Below are 14,889 nucleotides of genomic sequence, written 5' to 3'. Positions count from 1 at the left end.
GAAGGCAATAAAGCCCTATGGGGCCGAAGCCAATTTCCCTTATTTTAGGTAAAAAGTTTCCATCCGTCCCTACTCGAAATGCGGCTGGCCGAAGAGATCCCTCCAACCGACCGGCCGACGCACCTTCAGAGACAAACTAGTGCTTGCTTCTAGTGTCATCGCCGGCTTAACCCTCGTTTGTAGGGAGCTGACGAGTCCTGCAGCAGCAGGCTCTGCAAGCCTAGGATGCGTGAGCTCGGTGCAAGAGGAAGGACTGAGGGTGTGAGGCTGGGCGCGGTTGAGAAGGCGTGGGGCGGGGCTATGTAAAGTTTTACAAGCTCTCCCCGCTGCCTGGGTGCATTGTGGGTGCGCCCAGAGTGCTGGCTGAGCGTGTTGCCTCAAGCCTTAGAAGTGGAGTTGGGCGGACCGGGCTACAGGTGAAACCCATTTCGGGTTATCGCTTCTCGGCCTTTTGGCTAAGATCAAGTGTAGTATCTGTTCTTATCAGTTTAATATCTGATACGTCCCCTATCTGGGGACCATATATTAAATGGATTTTTAGAACAGGGAGCTGGAAAAAGAGCTTGCTCTGTCCACTCCACGCATTGACCTGGTATTGCAGTACCTCCAGGACCGGTGCACCCCCTTTCCTACAACCGTTTCCAAAAGCAGAAAAACAACACCGACGAGCAAGAGGTGCAGCGCAGCTGTGGCGGCGGCTGCTGCTACCACCACCACCCAAGCACTTTGATTGACACTCAGCCCGTCTGCTCGCAACATTGTATCCACTGAGCAGCTGCGTCTGCCAGAGTGTGCACAGCACAGGTACAACTGGAAGCAAAACAACACACACACCAGTTCATATGGCAGCCGCACTCTATAGTTCGTACCTACCGCTGCGCTAATAGCCAAGTTGGAAACATCGGGCAGGCACAGCGTATCCTGGCAGCCTGCGTCTGTATGCTCCACGTATTCGGGTCATGGGTGTATGTGCAGGGGGCCCGGAGCCCTAGGGGGCCCATAAAGTCTCTCTTCCCCACATTGTAAACCAATGCTATCAATGAAGCTTTATAGTTTGGGGGCCCAGTTCCAGACTTTGTACTGGGGCCCCGCAGCTTCAAGTTACACCTCCGGATCAGGATAATGCTAGGCCATTCCAACCAGCCTGTGTGTGTGACCTGCAGTCGCTGGTAGTCGAAAAGCGGCCGGCCCCGGATGCGCGCTTCAGAGTGGACAGACAGCAGCGGACCCCCAATCACACAGGCCCAAGGCTTGCTATGTAGCACGGAATACCTCATTGGACTGCAGCACTCCACGCGGGCTGAGATACACGCTCCACGTGGGATGGGCAGTATTCGTCCATGAAGATCCAGGCCAACGTTTAGAGATGGAGCAACAATCGGGGAGCAAAGAACTCCAACGAACGGACGTCTACTTTACAAGGATGTATTGCTTTATTCAATGCATGGACACAGAAACAGTTCAACCGCTCGATTACAGACCGCAGTCAATACAGTAAAGAAAGAAATGTGTCTGTTTAATGTAAACTTGCATGGAGCTCGTTTGTCAGCCACTGACTGACTGAATGCTGAAACGTGGTCTAACGTTACATGCACCACCAGGGATAAGGCCTTGCCTATAAGCATTCCCCAGCTGGCAAAAACGGAACCTCCCTGCCTATTCCTCACCATGGAAGAACGGAACCTACCTTTTTTTTTTAAAAAAAGAAAGCCACAGCAGCAGCCAACTCGATTTTGGTAGGCCGCTGTCTCCCCCTTGTGTGCTGCATAAAAAATGCACTCCACTAAAAATAACATTGATCCACGAAATAGAGCGTAGGGAGAGAATGAGGCTTCAAGATGAGCCGTCAGGCTATGATAAATTGTATCACACCTGGGCGATATGGATAGATGCCCGGAGCTCACCCCTATTTACTAGGTGGTTACAGACAGGGACATGTGAGTAACACGTTTAAACCACAATCGTAAAGAGAAACAACAATCCCGGAGCCCGCCCCCCCCCCTTTTTGTTTTATTTTCTCTTTCTCCCGTGTCATAGATACCTACCATCCCTTACCACTCCCCCCCTTACCCTCCCCTCATTCCCCTGTTTGTAGACCTTATAAAATATCACAGACAAACATGATATAGTTCAACTCGAAATTGATTTATTAAGTTTCATTGTCAAAGTTAATTTTACATTGCTTTGAGATAAGGCAAAAGTTTCCCCCCCCTCCATGAAACCAATAAAACCTATATTGAATAAAATAAAAATGATGCCGTTACCGGTAGTTCTGCAGCTTCTTGGTGGAAATAAAGACCATCTCCCGTCTCCCAGCTGCAGCAGAGACTGACTGAAATGGCTGCCAAGCCCGGTATTAATGCTTCTAAATTGATGACATCACAAAGGAGTGACATCATCAGCCTTCCAAACACCTGGCTCAATTGCATACAGTATGTATGTATGTATGTATGCATGTATGTGAGTCTATCTATCTATCTATCTATCTATCTATCTATCTATCTATCTATCTATCTATCTATCTATCTATCTATCTTTATTAATTATGTAGAATATAGATATGGATTATTTCTAAATTACAGATTTTGTAGATATAGATTAAAGATAGATTTAAGATTGTTTGTGTGTGTATGTGTGTGTGTATATAAGTGTGTGTGTGTATATATATATATATATATATATATATATATATATATAGTGTGTGTATATATATATAATGTATATATGTAAAAAAAATATAAAATCTGTAGTTATGTATGTATGTATGTATGTATGTATGTATGGCGGGAAAAAAAGGCCTGCTGTATGTTTTTAAGTTCTTCGGATGACCATGCCGCTCTAATATTCTCCTTACTAGGGTCTACTAATGCTGGCCCAGGGGAAGGCAATAAAGCCCTATGGGGCCGAAGCCAATTTCCCTTATTTTAGGTAAAAAGTTTCCATCCGTCCCTACTCGAAATGCGGCTGGCCGAAGAGATCCCTCCAACCGACCGGCCGACGCACCTTCAGAGACAAACTAGTGCTTGCTTCTAGTGTCATCGCCGGCTTAACCCTCGTTTGTAGGGAGCTGACGAGTCCTGCAGCAGCAGGCTCTGCAAGCCTAGGATGCGTGAGCTCGGTGCAAGAGGAAGGACTGAGGGTGTGAGGCTGGGCGCGGTTGAGAAGGCGTGGGGCGGGGCTATGTAAAGTTTTACAAGCTCTCCCCGCTGCCTGGGTGCATTGTGGGTGCGCCCAGAGTGCTGGCTGAGCGTGTTGCCTCAAGCCTTAGAAGTGGAGTTGGGCGGACCGGGCTACAGGTGAAACCCATTTCGGGTTATCGCTTCTCGGCCTTTTGGCTAAGATCAAGTGTAGTATCTGTTCTTATCAGTTTAATATCTGATACGTCCCCTATCTGGGGACCATATATTAAATGGATTTTTAGAACAGGGAGCTGGAAAAAGAGCTTGCTCTGTCCACTCCACGCATTGACCTGGTATTGCAGTACCTCCAGGACCGGTGCACCCCCTTTCCTACAACCGTTTCCAAAAGCAGAAAAACAACACCGACGAGCAAGAGGTGCAGCGCAGCTGTGGCGGCGGCTGCTGCTACCACCACCACCCAAGCACTTTGATTGACACTCAGCCCGTCTGCTCGCAACATTGTATCCACTGAGCAGCTGCGTCTGCCAGAGTGTGCACAGCACAGGTACAACTGGAAGCAAAACAACACACACACCAGTTCATATGGCAGCCGCACTCTATAGTTCGTACCTACCGCTGCGCTAATAGCCAAGTTGGAAACATCGGGCAGGCACAGCGTATCCTGGCAGCCTGCGTCTGTATGCTCCACGTATTCGGGTCATGGGTGTATGTGCAGGGGGCCCGGAGCCCTAGGGGGCCCATAAAGTCTCTCTTCCCCACATTGTAAACCAATGCTATCAATGAAGCTTTATAGTTTGGGGGCCCAGTTCCAGACTTTGTACTGGGGCCCCGCAGCTTCAAGTTACACCTCCGGATCAGGATAATGCTAGGCCATTCCAACCAGCCTGTGTGTGTGACCTGCAGTCGCTGGTAGTCGAAAAGCGGCCGGCCCCGGATGCGCGCTTCAGAGTGGACAGACAGCAGCGGACCCCCAATCACACAGGCCCAAGGCTTGCTATGTAGCACGGAATACCTCATTGGACTGCAGCACTCCACGCGGGCTGAGATACACGCTCCACGTGGGATGGGCAGTATTCGTCCATGAAGATCCAGGCCAACGTTTAGAGATGGAGCAACACTCGGGGAGCAAAGAACTCCAACGAACGGACGTCTACTTTACAAGGATGTATTGCTTTATTCAATGCATGGACACAGAAACAGTTCAACCGCTCGATTACAGACCGCAGTCAATACAGTAAAGAAAGAAATGTGTCTGTTTAATGTAAACTTGCATGGAGCTCGTTTGTCAGCCACTGACTGACTGAATGCTGAAACGTGGTCTAACGTTACATGCACCACCAGGGATAAGGCCTTGCCTATAAGCATTCCCCAGCTGGCAAAAACGGAACCTCCCTGCCTATTCCTCACCATGGAAGAACGGAACCTACCTTTTTTTTTTTAAAAAAGAAAGCCACAGCAGCAGCCAACTCGATTTTGGTAGGCCGCTGTCTCCCCCTTGTGTGCTGCATAAAAAATGCACTCCACTAAAAATAACAATGATCCACGAAATAGAGCGTATGGAGAGAACGAGGCTTCTAGATGAGCCGTCAGGCTATGATAAATTGTATCACACCTGGGCGATATGGATAGATGCCCGGAGCTCACCCCTATTTACTAGGTGGTTACAGACAGGGACATGTGAGTAACACGTTTAAACCACAATCGTAAAGAGAAACAACAATCCCGGAGCCCGCCCCCCCCCCTTTTTGTTTTATTTTCTCTTTCTCCCGTGTCATAGATACCTACCATCCCTTACCACTCCCCCCCTTACCCTCCCCTCATTCCCCTGTTTGTAGACCTTATAAAATATCACAGACAAACATGATATAGTTCAACTCGAAATTGATTTATTAAGTTTCATTGTCAAAGTTAATTTTACATTGCTTTGAGATAAGGCAAAAGTTTCCCCCCCCTCCATGAAACCAATAAAACCTATATTGAATAAAATAAAAATGATGCAGTTACCGGTAGTTCTGCAGCTTCTTGGTGGAAATAAAGACCATCTCCCGTCTCCCAGCTGCAGCAGAGACTGACTGAAATGGCTGCCAAGCCCGGTATTAATGCTTCTAAATTGATGACATCACAAAGGAGTGACATCATCAGCCTTCCAAACACCTGGCTCAATTGCATACAGTATGTATGTATGTATGTATGCATGTATGTGAGTCTATCTATCTATCTATCTATCTATCTATCTATCTATCTATCTATCTATCTATCTATCTATCTATCTTTATTAATTATGTAGAATATAGATATGGATTATTTCTAAATTACAGATTTTGTAGATATAGATTAAAGATAGATTTAAGATTGTTTGTGTGTGTATGTGTGTGTGTATATAAGTGTGTGTGTGTGTATATATATATATATATATATATATATATATATATATATAGTGTGTGTATATATATATAATGTATATATGTAAAAAAAATATAAAATCTGTAGTTATGTATGTATGTATGTATGTATGTATGGCGGGAAAAAAAGGCCTGCTGTATGTTTTTAAGTTCTTCGGATGACCATGCCGCTCTAATATTCTCCTTACTAGGGTCTACTAATGCTGGCCCAGGGGAAGGCAATAAAGCCCTATGGGGCCGAAGCCAATTTCCCTTATTTTAGGTAAAAAGTTTCCATCCGTCCCTACTCGAAATGCGGCTGGCCGAAGAGATCCCTCCAACCGACCGGCCGACGCACCTTCAGAGACAAACTAGTGCTTGCTTCTAGTGTCATCGCCGGCTTAACCCTCGTTTGTAGGGAGCTGACGAGTCCTGCAGCAGCAGGCTCTGCAAGCCTAGGATGCGTGAGCTCGGTGCAAGAGGAAGGACTGAGGGTGTGAGGCTGGGCGCGGTTGAGAAGGCGTGGGGCGGGGCTATGTAAAGTTTTACAAGCTCTCCCCGCTGCCTGGGTGCATTGTGGGTGCGCCCAGAGTGCTGGCTGAGCGTGTTGCCTCAAGCCTTAGAAGTGGAGTTGGGCGGACCGGGCTACAGGTGAAACCCATTTCGGGTTATCGCTTCTCGGCCTTTTGGCTAAGATCAAGTGTAGTATCTGTTCTTATCAGTTTAATATCTGATACGTCCCCTATCTGGGGACCATATATTAAATGGATTTTTAGAACAGGGAGCTGGAAAAAGAGCTTGCTCTGTCCACTCCACGCATTGACCTGGTATTGCAGTACCTCCAGGACCGGTGCACCCCCTTTCCTACAACCGTTTCCAAAAGCAGAAAAACAACACCGACGAGCAAGAGGTGCAGCGCAGCTGTGGCGGCGGCTGCTGCTACCACCACCACCCAAGCACTTTGATTGACACTCAGCCCGTCTGCTCGCAACATTGTATCCACTGAGCAGCTGCGTCTGCCAGAGTGTGCACAGCACAGGTACAACTGGAAGCAAAACAACACACACACCAGTTCATATGGCAGCCGCACTCTATAGTTCGTACCTACCGCTGCGCTAATAGCCAAGTTGGAAACATCGGGCAGGCACAGCGTATCCTGGCAGCCTGCGTCTGTATGCTCCACGTATTCGGGTCATGGGTGTATGTGCAGGGGGCCCGGAGCCCTAGGGGGCCCATAAAGTCTCTCTTCCCCACATTGTAAACCAATGCTATCAATGAAGCTTTATAGTTTGGGGGCCCAGTTCCAGACTTTGTACTGGGGCCCCGCAGCTTCAAGTTACACCTCCGGATCAGGATAATGCTAGGCCATTCCAACCAGCCTGTGTGTGTGACCTGCAGTCGCTGGTAGTCGAAAAGCGGCCGGCCCCGGATGCGCGCTTCAGAGTGGACAGACAGCAGCGGACCCCCAATCACACAGGCCCAAGGCTTGCTATGTAGCACGGAATACCTCATTGGACTGCAGCACTCCACGCGGGCTGAGATACACGCTCCACGTGGGATGGGCAGTATTCGTCCATGAAGATCCAGGCCAACGTTTAGAGATGGAGCAACACTCGGGGAGCAAAGAACTCCAACGAACGGACGTCTACTTTACAAGGATGTATTGCTTTATTCAATGCATGGACACAGAAACAGTTCAACCGCTCGATTACAGACCGCAGTCAATACAGTAAAGAAAGAAATGTGTCTGTTTAATGTAAACTTGCATGGAGCTCGTTTGTCAGCCACTGACTGACTGAATGCTGAAACGTGGTCTAACGTTACATGCACCACCAGGGATAAGGCCTTGCCTATAAGCATTCCCCAGCTGGCAAAAACGGAACCTCCCTGCCTATTCCTCACCATGGAAGAACGGAACCTACCTTTTTTTTTTAAAAAAAGAAAGCCACAGCAGCAGCCAACTCGATTTTGGTAGGCCGCTGTCTCCCCCTTGTGTGCTGCATAAAAAATGCACTCCACTAAAAATAACATTGATCCACGAAATAGAGCGTAGGGAGAGAATGAGGCTTCAAGATGAGCCGTCAGGCTATGATAAATTGTATCACACCTGGGCGATATGGACAGATGCCCGGAGCTCACCCCTATTTACTAGGTGGTTACAGACAGGGACATGTGAGTAACACGTTTAAACCACAATCGTAAAGAGAAACAACAATCCCGGAGCCCGCCCCCCCCCCCTTTTTGTTTTATTTTCTCTTTCTCCCGTGTCATAGATACCTACCATCCCTTACCACTCCCCCCCTTACCCTCCCCTCATTCCCCTGTTTGTAGACCTTATAAAATATCACAGACAAACATGATATAGTTCAACTCGAAATTGATTTATTAAGTTTCATTGTCAAAGTTAATTTTACATTGCTTTGAGATAAGGCAAAAGTTTCCCCCCCCCCCTCCATGAAACCAATAAAACCTATATTGAATAAAATAAAAATGATGCAGTTACCGGTAGTTCTGCAGCTTCTTGGTGGAAATAAAGACCATCTCCCGTCTCCCAGCTGCAGCAGAGACTGACTGAAATGGCTGCCAAGCCCGGTATTAATGCTTCTAAATTGATGACATCACAAAGGAGTGACATCATCAGCCTTCCAAACACCTGGCTCAATTGCATACAGTATGTATGTATGTATGTATGCATGTATGTGAGTCTATCTATCTATCTATCTATCTATCTATCTATCTATCTTTATTAATTATGTAGAATATAGATATGGATTATTTCTAAATTACAGATTTTGTAGATATAGATTAAAGATAGATTTAAGATTGTTTGTGTGTGTATGTGTGTGTGTATATAAGTGTGTGTGTGTGTATGTATATATATATATATATATATATATATATATATATATATATATATATAGTGTGTGTATATATATATAATGTATATATGTAAAAAAAATATAAAATCTGTAGCTATGTATGTATGTATGTATGTATGTATGTATGGCGGGAAAAAAAGGCCTGCTGTATGTTTTTAAGTTCTTCGGATGACCATGCCGCTCTAATATTCTCCTTACTAGGGTCTACTAATGCTGGCCCAGGGGAAGGCAATAAAGCCCTATGGGGCCGAAGCCAATTTCCCTTATTTTAGGTAAAAAGTTTCCATCCGTCCCTACTCGAAATGCGGCTGGCCGAAGAGATCCCTCCAACCGACCGGCCGACGCACCTTCAGAGACAAACTAGTGCTTGCTTCTAGTGTCATCGCCGGCTTAACCCTCGTTTGTAGGGAGCTGACGAGTCCTGCAGCAGCAGGCTCTGCAAGCCTAGGATGCGTGAGCTCGGTGCAAGAGGAAGGACTGAGGGTGTGAGGCTGGGCGCGGTTGAGAAGGCGTGGGGCGGGGCTATGTAAAGTTTTACAAGCTCTCCCCGCTGCCTGGGTGCATTGTGGGTGCGCCCAGAGTGCTGGCTGAGCGTGTTGCCTCAAGCCTTAGAAGTGGAGTTGGGCGGACCGGGCTACAGGTGAAACCCATTTCGGGTTATCGCTTCTCGGCCTTTTGGCTAAGATCAAGTGTAGTATCTGTTCTTATCAGTTTAATATCTGATACGTCCCCTATCTGGGGACCATATATTAAATGGATTTTTAGAACAGGGAGCTGGAAAAAGAGCTTGCTCTGTCCACTCCACGCATTGACCTGGTATTGCAGTACCTCCAGGACCGGTGCACCCCCTTTCCTACAACCGTTTCCAAAAGCAGAAAAACAACACCGACGAGCAAGAGGTGCAGCGCAGCTGTGGCGGCGGCTGCTGCTACCACCACCACCCAAGCACTTTGATTGACACTCAGCCCGTCTGCTCGCAACATTGTATCCACTGAGCAGCTGCGTCTGCCAGAGTGTGCACAGCACAGGTACAACTGGAAGCAAAACAACACACACACCAGTTCATATGGCAGCCGCACTCTATAGTTCGTACCTACCGCTGCGCTAATAGCCAAGTTGGAAACATCGGGCAGGCACAGCGTATCCTGGCAGCCTGCGTCTGTATGCTCCACGTATTCGGGTCATGGGTGTATGTGCAGGGGGCCCGGAGCCCTAGGGGGCCCATAAAGTCTCTCTTCCCCACATTGTAAACCAATGCTATCAATGAAGCTTTATAGTTTGGGGGCCCAGTTCCAGACTTTGTACTGGGGCCCCGCAGCTTCAAGTTACACCTCCGGATCAGGATAATGCTAGGCCATTCCAACCAGCCTGTGTGTGTGACCTGCAGTCGCTGGTAGTCGAAAAGCGGCCGGCCCCGGATGCGCGCTTCAGAGTGGACAGACAGCAGCGGACCCCCAATCACACAGGCCCAAGGCTTGCTATGTAGCACGGAATACCTCATTGGACTGCAGCACTCCACGCGGGCTGAGATACACGCTCCACGTGGGATGGGCAGTATTCGTCCATGAAGATCCAGGCCAACGTTTAGAGATGGAGCAACACTCGGGGAGCAAAGAACTCCAACGAACGGACGTCTACTTTACAAGGATGTATTGCTTTATTCAATGCATGGACACAGAAACAGTTCAACCGCTCGATTACAGACCGCAGTCAATACAGTAAAGAAAGAAATGTGTCTGTTTAATGTAAACTTGCATGGAGCTCGTTTGTCAGCCACTGACTGACTGAATGCTGAAACGTGGTCTAACGTTACATGCACCACCAGGGATAAGGCCTTGCCTATAAGCATTCCCCAGCTGGCAAAAACGGAACCTCCCTGCCTATTCCTCACCATGGAAGAACGGAACCTACCTTTTTTTTTTAAAAAAAGAAAGCCACAGCAGCAGCCAACTCGATTTTGGTAGGCCGCTGTCTCCCCCTTGTGTGCTGCATAAAAAATGCACTCCACTAAAAATAACATTGATCCACGAAATAGAGCGTAGGGAGAGAATGAGGCTTCAAGATGAGCCGTCAGGCTATGATAAATTGTATCACACCTGGGCGATATGGATAGATGCCCGGAGCTCACCCCTATTTACTAGGTGGTTACAGACAGGGACATGTGAGTAACACGTTTAAACCACAATCGTAAAGAGAAACAACAATCCCGGAGCCCGCCCCCCCCCCCTTTTTGTTTTATTTTCTCTTTCTCCCGTGTCATAGATACCTACCATCCCTTACCACTCCCCCCCTTACCCTCCCCTCATTCCCCTGTTTGTAGACCTTATAAAATATCACAGACAAACATGATATAGTTCAACTCGAAATTGATTTATTAAGTTTCATTGTCAAAGTTAATTTTACATTGCTTTGAGATAAGGCAAAAGTTTCCCCCCCCTCCATGAAACCAATAAAACCTATATTGAATAAAATAAAAATGATGCAGTTACCGGTAGTTCTGCAGCTTCTTGGTGGAAATAAAGACCATCTCCCGTCTCCCAGCTGCAGCAGAGACTGACTGAAATGGCTGCCAAGCCCGGTATTAATGCTTCTAAATTGATGACATCACAAAGGAGTGACATCATCAGCCTTCCAAACACCTGGCTCAATTGCATACAGTATGTATGTATGTATGTATGCATGTATGTGAGTCTATCTATCTATCTATCTATCTATCTATCTATCTATCTATCTTTATTAATTATGTAGAATATAGATATGGATTATTTCTAAATTACAGATTTTGTAGATATAGATTAAAGATAGATTTAAGATTGTTTGTGTGTGTATGTGTGTGTGTATATAAGTGTGTGTGTGTATATATATATATATATATATATATATATATATATATATATATATATATATATATATATATATATATAGTGTGTGTATATATATATAATGTATATATGTAAAAAAAATATAAAATCTGTAGTTATGTATGTATGTATGTATGTATGTATGGCGGGAAAAAAAGGCCTGCTGTATGTTTTTAAGTTCTTCGGATGACCATGCCGCTCTAATATTCTCCTTACTAGGGTCTACTAATGCTGGCCCAGGGGAAGGCAATAAAGCCCTATGGGGCCGAAGCCAATTTCCCTTATTTTAGGTAAAAAGTTTCCATCCGTCCCTACTCGAAATGCGGCTGGCCGAAGAGATCCCTCCAACCGACCGGCCGACGCACCTTCAGAGACAAACTAGTGCTTGCTTCTAGTGTCATCGCCGGCTTAACCCTCGTTTGTAGGGAGCTGACGAGTCCTGCAGCAGCAGGCTCTGCAAGCCTAGGATGCGTGAGCTCGGTGCAAGAGGAAGGACTGAGGGTGTGAGGCTGGGCGCGGTTGAGAAGGCGTGGGGCGGGGCTATGTAAAGTTTTACAAGCTCTCCCCGCTGCCTGGGTGCATTGTGGGTGCGCCCAGAGTGCTGGCTGAGCGTGTTGCCTCAAGCCTTAGAAGTGGAGTTGGGCGGACCGGGCTACAGGTGAAACCCATTTCGGGTTATCGCTTCTCGGCCTTTTGGCTAAGATCAAGTGTAGTATCTGTTCTTATCAGTTTAATATCTGATACGTCCCCTATCTGGGGACCATATATTAAATGGATTTTTAGAACAGGGAGCTGGAAAAAGAGCTTGCTCTGTCCACTCCACGCATTGACCTGGTATTGCAGTACCTCCAGGACCGGTGCACCCCCTTTCCTACAACCGTTTCCAAAAGCAGAAAAACAACACCGACGAGCAAGAGGTGCAGCGCAGCTGTGGCGGCGGCTGCTGCTACCACCACCACCCAAGCACTTTGATTGACACTCAGCCCGTCTGCTCGCAACATTGTATCCACTGAGCAGCTGCGTCTGCCAGAGTGTGCACAGCACAGGTACAACTGGAAGCAAAACAACACACACACCAGTTCATATGGCAGCCGCACTCTATAGTTCGTACCTACCGCTGCGCTAATAGCCAAGTTGGAAACATCGGGCAGGCACAGCGTATCCTGGCAGCCTGCGTCTGTATGCTCCACGTATTCGGGTCATGGGTGTATGTGCAGGGGGCCCGGAGCCCTAGGGGGCCCATAAAGTCTCTCTTCCCCACATTGTAAACCAATGCTATCAATGAAGCTTTATAGTTTGGGGGCCCAGTTCCAGACTTTGTACTGGGGCCCCGCAGCTTCAAGTTACACCTCCGGATCAGGATAATGCTAGGCCATTCCAACCAGCCTGTGTGTGTGACCTGCAGTCGCTGGTAGTCGAAAAGCGGCCGGCCCCGGATGCGCGCTTCAGAGTGGACAGACAGCAGCGGACCCCCAATCACACAGGCCCAAGGCTTGCTATGTAGCACGGAATACCTCATTGGACTGCAGCACTCCACGCGGGCTGAGATACACGCTCCACGTGGGATGGGCAGTATTCGTCCATGAAGATCCAGGCCAACGTTTAGAGATGGAGCAACACTCGGGGAGCAAAGAACTCCAACGAACGGACGTCTACTTTACAAGGATGTATTGCTTTATTCAATGCATGGACACAGAAACAGTTCAACCGCTCGATTACAGACCGCAGTCAATACAGTAAAGAAAGAAATGTGTCTGTTTAATGTAAACTTGCATGGAGCTCGTTTGTCAGCCACTGACTGACTGAATGCTGAAACGTGGTCTAACGTTACATGCACCACCAGGGATAAGGCCTTGCCTATAAGCATTCCCCAGCTGGCAAAAACGGAACCTCCCTGCCTATTCCTCACCATGGAAGAACGGAACCTACCTTTTTTTTTTAAAAAAAGAAAGCCACAGCAGCAGCCAACTCGATTTTGGTAGGCCGCTGTCTCCCCCTTGTGTGCTGCATAAAAAATGCACTCCACTAAAAATAACATTGATCCACGAAATAGAGCGTAGGGAGAGAATGAGGCTTCAAGATGAGCCGTCAGGCTATGATAAATTGTATCACACCTGGGCGATATGGATAGATGCCCGGAGCTCACCCCTATTTACCAAGTGGTTACAGACAGGGACATGTGAGTAACACGTTTAAACCACAATCGTAAAGAGAAACAACAATCCCGGAGCCCGCCCCCCCCCCCCCCCCCCTTTTGTTTTATTTTCTCTTTCTCCCGTGTCATAGATACCTACCCTCCCTTACCACTCCCCCCCTTACCCTCCCCTCATTCCCCTGTTTGTAGAACTTATAAAATATCACAGACAAACATGATATAGTTCAACTCGAAATTGATTTATTAAGTTTCATTGTCAAAGTTAATTTTACATTGCTTTGAGATAAGGCAAAAGTTTCCCCCCCCTCCATGAAACCAATAAAACCTATATTGAATAAAATAAAAATGATGCAGTTACCGGTAGTTCTGCAGCTTCTTGGTGGAAATAAAGACCATCTCCCGTCTCCCAGCTGCAGCAGAGACTGACTGAAATGGCTGCCAAGCCCGGTATTAATGCTTCTAAATTGATGACATCACAAAGGAGTGACATCATCAGCCTTCCAAACACCTGGCTCAATTGCATACAGTATGTATGTATGTATGTATGCATGTATGTGAGTCTATCTATCTATCTATCTATCTATCTATCTTTATTAATTATGTAGAATATAGATATGGATTATTTCTAAATTACAGATTTTGTAGATATAGATTAAAGATAGATTTAAGATTGTTTGTGTGTGTATGTGTGTGTGTATATAAGTGTGTGTGTGTGTATATATATATATATATATATATATATATATATATATATATATATATATATATATATATATATATATATATATATATATAGTGTGTGTATATATATATAATGTATATATGTAAAAAAAATATAAAATCTGTAGTTATGTATGTATGTATGTATGTATGTATGTATGGCGGGAAAAAAAGGCCTGCTGTATGTTTTTAAGTTCTTCGGATGACCATGCCGCTCTAATATTCTCCTTACTAGGGTCTACTAATGCTGGCCCAGGGGAAGGCAATAAAGCCCTATGGGGCCGAAGCCAATTTCCCTTATTTTAGGTAAAAAGTTTCCATCCGTCCCTACTCGAAATGCGGCTGGCCGAAGAGATCCCTCCAACCGACCGGCCGACGCACCTTCAGAGACAAACTAGTGCTTGCTTCTAGTGTCATCGCCGGCTTAACCCTCGTTTGTAGGGAGCTGACGAGTCCTGCAGCAGCAGGCTCTGCAAGCCTAGGATGCGTGAGCTCGGTGCAAGAGGAAGGACTGAGGGTGTGAGGCTGGGCGCGGTTGAGAAGGCGTGGGGCGGGGCTATGTAAAGTTTTACAAGCTCTCCCCGCTGCCTGGGTGCATTGTGGGTGCGCCCAGAGTGCTGGCTGAGCGTGTTGCCTCAAGCCTTAGAAGTGGAGTTGGGCGGACCGGGCTACAGGTGAAACCCATTTCGGGTTATCGCTTCTCGGCCTTTTGGCTAAGACCAAGTGTACCTAGTACAGGAAGTCTTAGCCGGA

The 14,889-nt window shown here is 46.8% G+C and overlaps 5 non-coding genes across 5 annotated transcripts; all 5 read left to right on the top strand.

Moving 5' to 3' along the window:
* Positions 1-435: 435 nt before the first annotated feature.
* LOC136573707 (U2 spliceosomal RNA) lies at positions 436-626 on the top strand. Its single transcript, XR_010785929.1, has one exon. It is a non-coding gene; the product is annotated as a U2 spliceosomal RNA (small nuclear RNA).
* Positions 627-3,315: 2,689 nt separating this feature from the next.
* Positions 3,316-3,506, top strand: LOC136573706 (U2 spliceosomal RNA). Its single transcript, XR_010785928.1, has one exon. It is a non-coding gene; the product is annotated as a U2 spliceosomal RNA (small nuclear RNA).
* Positions 3,507-6,191: 2,685 nt separating this feature from the next.
* On the top strand, positions 6,192-6,382 carry LOC136573705 (U2 spliceosomal RNA). Its single transcript, XR_010785927.1, has one exon. It is a non-coding gene; the product is annotated as a U2 spliceosomal RNA (small nuclear RNA).
* Positions 6,383-9,059: 2,677 nt separating this feature from the next.
* On the top strand, positions 9,060-9,250 carry LOC136573704 (U2 spliceosomal RNA). Its single transcript, XR_010785926.1, has one exon. It is a non-coding gene; the product is annotated as a U2 spliceosomal RNA (small nuclear RNA).
* Positions 9,251-11,938: 2,688 nt separating this feature from the next.
* LOC136573703 (U2 spliceosomal RNA) lies at positions 11,939-12,129 on the top strand. Its single transcript, XR_010785925.1, has one exon. It is a non-coding gene; the product is annotated as a U2 spliceosomal RNA (small nuclear RNA).
* The last annotated feature ends 2,760 nt before the right edge of the window (positions 12,130-14,889 follow it).

This window comes from Eleutherodactylus coqui, chromosome 7 (assembly GCF_035609145.1).
Source record: "Eleutherodactylus coqui strain aEleCoq1 chromosome 7, aEleCoq1.hap1, whole genome shotgun sequence".
In the NCBI taxonomy this organism is placed as follows: domain Eukaryota; kingdom Metazoa; phylum Chordata; class Amphibia; order Anura; family Eleutherodactylidae; genus Eleutherodactylus; species Eleutherodactylus coqui.
The sequence above is the reverse complement of the archived record's forward strand: the minus strand, read 5'-3'. Positions and strand labels throughout refer to the sequence as shown.